Source organism: Chelonia mydas, chromosome 14 (assembly GCF_015237465.2).
Source record: "Chelonia mydas isolate rCheMyd1 chromosome 14, rCheMyd1.pri.v2, whole genome shotgun sequence".
Lineage (NCBI taxonomy): Eukaryota > Metazoa > Chordata > Testudines > Cheloniidae > Chelonia > Chelonia mydas.
In genome coordinates this window covers 33,368,639-33,376,466 of record NC_051254.2, presented here as the reverse complement: position 1 = coordinate 33,376,466, position 7,828 = coordinate 33,368,639, and positions in this window count along the sequence as shown.

Sequence of the window (7,828 nt, the reverse complement as noted above, 5' to 3'; positions counted from 1 at the left end):
ATACCTCCCAACTTGCTGTAATTTGCAAATTTTATTAACACATTCCCACTTTTTATGCCAACGTCATTGAGGTAAGGTTAAATAAGATTGGTTCCAAGACTGATCCTTGAGGAACTCCATTTGTAACCTTCCTTCAGCCTGACAGTTCACCTTTCAGTATGCCCCATTGTAGTCTCCCCTTTATCCAGACCCTTACTCACCTTTCAATTCTTGTATTAATCCCCAGCTTCTTCAAATTAATGAAAATTTCCCCAAGTGTAACTGTATCAAATGCTTTATTGAAATCAAGTTACATTATATCTACTGCATTTCCTTTGTCTAGAAAATAACTATCTTCTCAAAGGAAGAATTCAGGTTTGGTCTAGCATGATCTGCCTTTTGTAAAACCATGTAAAACCGTGTTGTATTTTATCCCTATTGCCATTTATCTTTTAAGCCTTTAATTACTCTCTCTTTCAAAATTTGTTCTAGGATGGTTGTTCCCAAACATTTTCCCTGCATGACCACATTTTCGGATATATTGCTTCATAGAATCATAGAATATCAGGGTTGGAAGGGACCTCAGGAGGTGATCTAGTCCAACTCCCTGCTCAAAGCAGGACCAATCCCCAACTAAAGCATCCCATCCAGGGCTTTGTCAAGCCTGACCTTAAAAACTTCTAAGGAAGGAGATTCCATCACCTCCCTAGGTAACACATTCCAGTGCTTCATCACCCTCCTAGTGAAATTTTTTTCCTAATATCCAACCTAAACCTCCCCCACTGCAACTTGAGACCATTACTCCTCGTTCTGTCATCCACTACCACTGAGAACAGTCTAGATAAATCCTACCCCTTTCAGGTAGTTGAAAGCAGCTATCATATCCTCCTCATTCTTCTCTTCTGCAGACTAAACAATCCCAGTTCCCTCAGCCTCTCCTCATAAGTCATGTGTTCCAGCCCCCTAATCATTTTTGTTGCCCTCCGCTGGACGTTTTCCAATTTTTCCACGTCCTTCTTGTAGTGTGAGACCCAGAATTGGACACAGTACTCCAGATAATGCCTCACCAATGTCAAATAGAGGGTAACGATCACGTCCCTCGATCTGCTGGCAATTCTCCTACTTATACATCCCAAAATGCCATTGGCCTTCTTGGCAACAAGGGCACACTGCTGACTCATATCCAGCTTCTCGTCCACTGTAACCCCTAGGTCCTTTTCTGCAGAACTGCTGTCGAGCCATTCGGTCCCTAGTCTGTAGCGGTGCATGGGATTCTTCTGTCCTAAGTTCAGGACTCTGCATTTGTCCTTGTTGAACCTCATCAAATTTCTTTTGGCCCAATCCTCTAATTTGTTTAGGTTCCTCTGCATCCTATCCCTTCCCTCCAGCGTATCTACCTCTCCTCCCAGTTTAGTGTCATCTGCAAACTTGCTGAGGGTGCAATCCATGCCATCCTCCAGATCATTAATGAAGATATTGAACAAAACCAGCCCCAGGACCAACCCTTGGAGCACTCCACTTGATACCGGCTGCCAACTAGACATGGAGCCATTGATCACTACCCCTTGAGCCCAAGGATCTAGCCAGCTTTCTATCCACCTCATAGTCCATTCATCCAGCCCATACTTCTTTAACTTGCTGGCAAGAATACTGTGGGAGACCATGTCAAAAGCTTTCCTAAGTCAAAGAACAACACGTCCACTGCTTTCCCCTCATCCACAGAGCCAGTTATCTCATCACAGAAGGCAATTAGATTAGTCAGGCATGACTTGCCCTTGGGGAATCCATGCAGACTGTTCCTGATCACTTTCCTCTCCTCTAAGTGCTTCAGAATTGATTCCTTAAAGACCTGCTCCATGATTTTTCCAGGGACAGAGGTGAGGCTGATTGGCCTGTAGTTCCCCAGATCCTCCTTCTTCCCTTTTTTAAAGATGGGCACTACATTAGCCTTTTTCCAGTTGTCCGGGACCTCCCTCGATCACCATGAGTTTTCAAAGATAATGGCCAATGGCTCTGCAATCACATCCGCCAATTCCTTTAGCACTTTTGGATGCAGCGCATCCGGCCCCATGGACTTGTGCACGTCCAGCTTTTCTAAATAGTCCCGAACCACTTCTTTCTCCGCAGAGGGCTGGTCACCTCCTCCCCATGCTGTGCTGCCCAGTGCAGTAGTCTGACCTTGTTCGTGAAGACAGAGGCAAAAAAAACATTGAGTACATTAGCTTTTTCCACATCCTCTGTCACTAGGTTGCCTCCCTCATTCAGTAAGGGGCCCACATTTTCCTTGACTTTCTTCTTGTTGCTAACATACCTGAAGAAACCCTTCTTGTTACTCTTAACATCTCTTGCTAGCTGCAACTTCAAGTGTGATTTGGCCTTCCTGATTTCACTCTTGCATGCCTGAGCAATATTTTTATACTCTTCCCTGGTCATTTCTCCAATCTTCCACTTCTTGTAAACTTCTTTTTTGTGTTTAAGATCAGCAAGGATTTCACTGTTAAGCCAAGCTGGTCGCCTGCCATATTTACTATTCTTTCTACACATCGGGATGGTTTGTCCCTGTAACCAGAATAAGGATTCTTTAAAATACAGCCAGCTCTCCTGGACTCCTTTCCCCCTCATGTTATTCTCCCAGGGGATCCTGCCCATCAGTTCCCGGAGGGAGTCAAAGTCTGCTTTTCTGAAGTCCAGGGTCCGTATTCTGCTGCTCTCCTTTCTTCCTTGTGTCAGGATCCTGAATTCGACCATCTCATGGTCACTGCCTCCCAGGTTCCCATCCACTTTTGCTTCCCCTACTAATTCTTCCCCGTTTGTGAGCAGCAGGTCAAGAAGAGCTCCGCCCCTAGTTGGTTTCTCCAGCACTTGCACCAGGAAATTGTCCCCTACACTTTCCAAAAACTTCCTGGATTGTCTGTGCACCACTGTATTGCTCCCCCAGCAGATATCAGGGTGATTGAAGTCTCCCATGAGAACCAGGGCCTGTGATCTAGTAACTTCCGTTAGTTGCCGGATACAAACTGGATACAATTAACTTAGGCTTGAATAAAGACTGGGAGTGGATGTGTCATTACACAAAGTAAAACTATTTCCTCTTGTTTATTTCCCCTCCTACTGTTCTTGTAAAGTGCTGGAAAAGGCCCACCTTGATTATCACTACAAAAGGATCCCCCCTGCCGCCCCAACCCTGCTCTCCTGCTGGTAATAGTTCACCTTTCCTGGTCACTCTTGTTACAGTCTGTATGGTAACACCATTGTTTCATGTTCTCTGTGTATATAAAATCTCCCCACTATATTTTCCACTGTATGCATCCGATGAAGTGAGCTGTAGCTCATGAAAGCTTATGCTCTAATAAATTGGTTAGTCTCTAAGGTGCCACAAGTACTCCTTTTCTTTTTACGGATACAGACTAACACAGCTGCTACTCTGAAACCAGAAATTATCTGGGGCCCCTAGTTTGGTCCAAACAGGCTGTTTGAGTCTGGATTCCACCTCACATGTGGTCATTTCTATTTCCATATTCTTGTTCTCATGTGTCACTCCGGCACTGCCCCCAAGCTTCTCATTACCCTTATTAAAAACTTAGGCAAAGCATTTAGGTGTGGACCATACCTAAATTATCTTTAATCTCCACCATGTCTTCAATGTTTAGCAGTCCCACTTCTTCTTTCCTGCTTTCTTTTTACTTAGCTAGCTAAATAACCTTTCTTATTTGTTTTAATTTCCTTTGCAAGGTCCACCTCTGCTTGGCTTTTGGCAGTTCTCACTTTATCCATCCAATTTCTGACCTCCACCAGGTAGCTTTCCTTGTTGATCCATTGCTTCTTCCATTCCTTGTAGGCTTTCTGCTTTCTCTTAATCACCTGTTTGAGATGCTTGGCCATCCATTTCAAAATATTTGAAATTTTATTTCATTTTTAGCTCTAATGGTCTTGAAAGGTAATATGCACTCAACAATGAATGGTGAATTTTGCCTCATGTCTCACATTTTGAATTAAAGCATCATTTTGGCTTGGATTTTGGAAACTGAGAAAAAAAAGTTTTCCTCTTTTGTTTTCACTATTTTCCTGATCTCTCCCTTTTATACCCTTTCAAAAGGGAGGAAAGATAAAACATATGAGAAAGTAGGGTGAGAATTATTCCTTGTATTATGCCTTTACTGTATTCCAAGTTAAAAATTGTGAAAACATTTCTTCAAGATTTGTTTGTGAAAAAAATTATTTGACATATTTTGGTTTTTCACCCTTTTCCAGTTGGTAATAAATATGTAAAAAATGTTATTCCCCCTATTTTCCATTACTTTCTAAAACTCCTCCCCCAGCCCCAACAAATTTGGGTTTTTCTCTACTTTCTTTCACTTTTGTACCTTTCCTACAATTTTTCCATTGGAAAGGAGAGAGAAAAGAAAAAAAAGGCAGAGAAAAATTGGGAAAGTACCAATATTGCAATAAAACAAAGAGAGGATACTGACATCATTCAATTTCCAAAACCAGAAATAAATCCTGACATTTGAAGTCAAATCCTTGAAATATAAAAAATATTGAAAATCTCCATTTCACATTAAACTTTTTCATCATTCCATTTTGTAAATTTTCCATGAGACAATGGAAATTATTTAGTAAAAAATAAAGAGATTTTCCCATTAAACATTGCATAGTCAACATAAGCACTGTTTTCAGTGGGAAAAGAATTTGGTTGACACATTTTGACCAGCTCTAAGTATAGTTTCCTTCCCCGACTCAGTCTGAGCTAATATTTTTGGCCAGGCTAGAGCTATATCCTGACATTCTAGCTCTACAAGGTGGCTGTTCATGTATGTATGTATGTAATGTAATGAATTTTAGTGGTAGTGTGGGAACTCCTAGCATTACCAGGAAGGGCTGGGTTAAAAACATTGACATTCTTGATAATTACTCTGCAATTATTTTCATCTACTTGCAAATGTTTGTAAGTGATATGCTAAGAGAGACACAAGGATGATTTGGCTGAAGAGAGGAATTGCCACCACAGCTAATTTTGCAATTACACTGCAAATCTGAAAACGTTCCCTGTAGATTAACTTCCATGGATCTGAACACCAAGCATGGATTCATTGCAGAAATTATGTCCAGCAACACACAGGCAGGAATACTTAACTTCATCTCCCAGCTGGGAGCATGAAAACAATTTAGGGTGAACTTAACAGAAGTTTATGGATGGATTTTAATATCTCCATGAGAATAGCTGGAGTCCAAAGGCATGGACATGTCAGAACCATAGAAGACCATCACCATGGTGATGTGTGAGGTGCATCTGGAGAAGGCCCTCAGCTGGACAGATCCACAAGATGGCCATTAGGATGAATGTTTAAGAGACCAAGATCAAGGAGAACTGAGTCAGGAGCAGTATCAACCCCTCAGTGAAATCTACCACCTCACTAACCCATGTGTCCATGCTGGCCAGCATCAAAATGGCCAGCTCCTCAAAGAAGAAGTACTTGATCTTGTTCAGGCTGCAATAGACCAGACCCATGGTGTGAAGCTGATGTACCTTGTGGCAAAGAGGAAGCCTCAAGTCCATGAGCCAGTTGCCATCCTAGCTTAGATCAGCCTGCTCTTGATAAGGGTGCAGCACAGAGAGTGGCAATTAGCTGAGTACCAGCTGTAGGCCATCATGGCATGGAGGGCAGACTCGGTTATCCCCAGGAAGAGGAAGATGTACATCTGGCTGATGCAGCCAGCATAGGAGATACTCTTCCTCCTGGAGAGGAGGTAGAGCAGTATCTGGAGCATAGTGGTAATGGTATAGCTGATGTTCGGGAATGACTGGTTAGCCAGGAAGAAGTATGTGGAGATGGGAGTCACATAATGAAGTGAGTCCCAAGGAAGTTCATAGATACTAAGGTCAGAAGGGACCATTATGATCATCTAGTCTGACCTCCTGCACAACGCAGGCCACAGAATCTCACTCAGCCACTCCTGAAAAACCTCACCTATGTCTGAGCTATTGAAGTTCTCAAATCGTGGTTTAAAGACTTCAAGAGCAGAGAATCCTCCAGCAAGTGACCTGTGCCCCATGCTACAGAGGAAGGCGAAAAACCTCCAGGGCCTCTTCCAATCTGCCCTGGAGGAAAATTCCTTCCCGATCCCAAATATGGCGATCAGCTAAACCCTGAGCATATGGGCAAGATTCACCAGCCACATACTACAGAAAATTCTTTCCTGAAGTTCTCCAGGTTGATGGCCTGGAAGTCCACAAACAGCAGCAACTCCATCCTCCTATAGATGGAGAGAATCCCAGAAGGCTAAAATCTGACATGGAGCTTCTGCACTTGGAGCTGACCTCCGGGCAGGGTCTATATGGCCATGCAGAAGGACATGGAAAGCCATACTTAGCCTTCAATGGGATAATCAGATAAATCCATATTGTCCCTGCAGCTAAGTTTCGCTTGTTTGGGAACTCCAGGATGGGGGATGAATGTCTCTGGCTGAACTCCTTTTTTTTGTACTCCCCAGAATAGGTGGGGTGGGCATTTGCAAGAACCTATTGACGAGGTCTATGGGTGGTGGGTGATGCTTCCCTTTGGGGAGGCTAGCCCCCCTGACCCATCTCTTCTGGCTGAGGCCCTGCCTCATCTCGCTACTCTTAGCCCCCCCTTTCCCCTAGCGCTCGGAGCAGGGGGGATGAGAGCTTGGCTTCAGCTGGGGTCAAGCTCTCAGCCTCAGCTGGGACCATGGCAGAGCTCTCTGCCCTGGCTGGGGCTCCCCCATTTTGCCCACGGCCCCGTCCATGGCCCCTCCTCATTCTGCCCCTTCCCCTGCAGCCCCGCCATGGTTCTGCCCCCACTCTGCCACTCCCATTCAAGGCCCCTCCCCTGCATGCTCCTTCCCCGCTACCCTTCTGCTGTGGCCCCCAGAGCAGAAAAGCTCTGTGCCCCCGCCGTGGCTCTGAAGCCATGGCAGGGAGTGAGATCTCCTCCAGCCCCAGGGCTATGGTAGGGGAGATTTTTCAGGAGGCTCCAAATTCGCCACTGCCCCTCCCTGCCCTCTGGTGGCATGGGGTTTGGAAAAGCTTAGCCTCCCCTGGCCTCCATTATGTGCTGCCCGTGACAAGGTCCCTCTATCTATTTGCCAAGGGGCCTTTTGCAAGAGTCTCTACTGGTGTAAGCATAAATAGGGGTCAACTTTTATAAATTTGCCAGGTGCCAGTTCGATTTTAAAGCCCAAAAGTAACAAATAACATTTGCCTATTTTTGGTAAATATTATAGCTCATATGTAGATGAAATTTAATAAAGCCACCCCAAATCCAGGGATGGTTACCTTACTAATTGTAATGATAGGATCACCTCAGGTCAACTTTAACCTTGGACAGTTTTTCTCAAATCAGGACATTTTGCTATTCTTAAGCAAGCAAACAGTTTTATTAATTCACCATCAAGTCTATGTGTATACAATCAACAGTTTAAAGAAGGCTTGTAGATTAAGTTTGGATGCTAGCAGTTCCAGGCACGTAATGAATACAACATACAGTTGCGAAAGCAGTTGACATAGGCTAATGCTGGGGCGAAGCACAGAACAATCAAATTGTCTACAATTCTTTCTCACAACAGTTACTTTATAATGATCAGTTATCAATTCTTTAGGACTTCGAATACAATTAATGTATATAACTCCTAAGGGAATGAAAGTTGCACTTTATCTCCTGCTTTTGATGAATGTGCTTAATTCCTGCTGATTAGTTTGAGAGGGACTAGTTTAAAACATCAGAAGAAATCATATAGAAGCAGACCTACATGGGAATGGAATTTTCCATTTCATAATAAATCTTGTAAGAGTTCAGAAAAGATAGGTGGTCTTCCTGGCTGCCTAGGG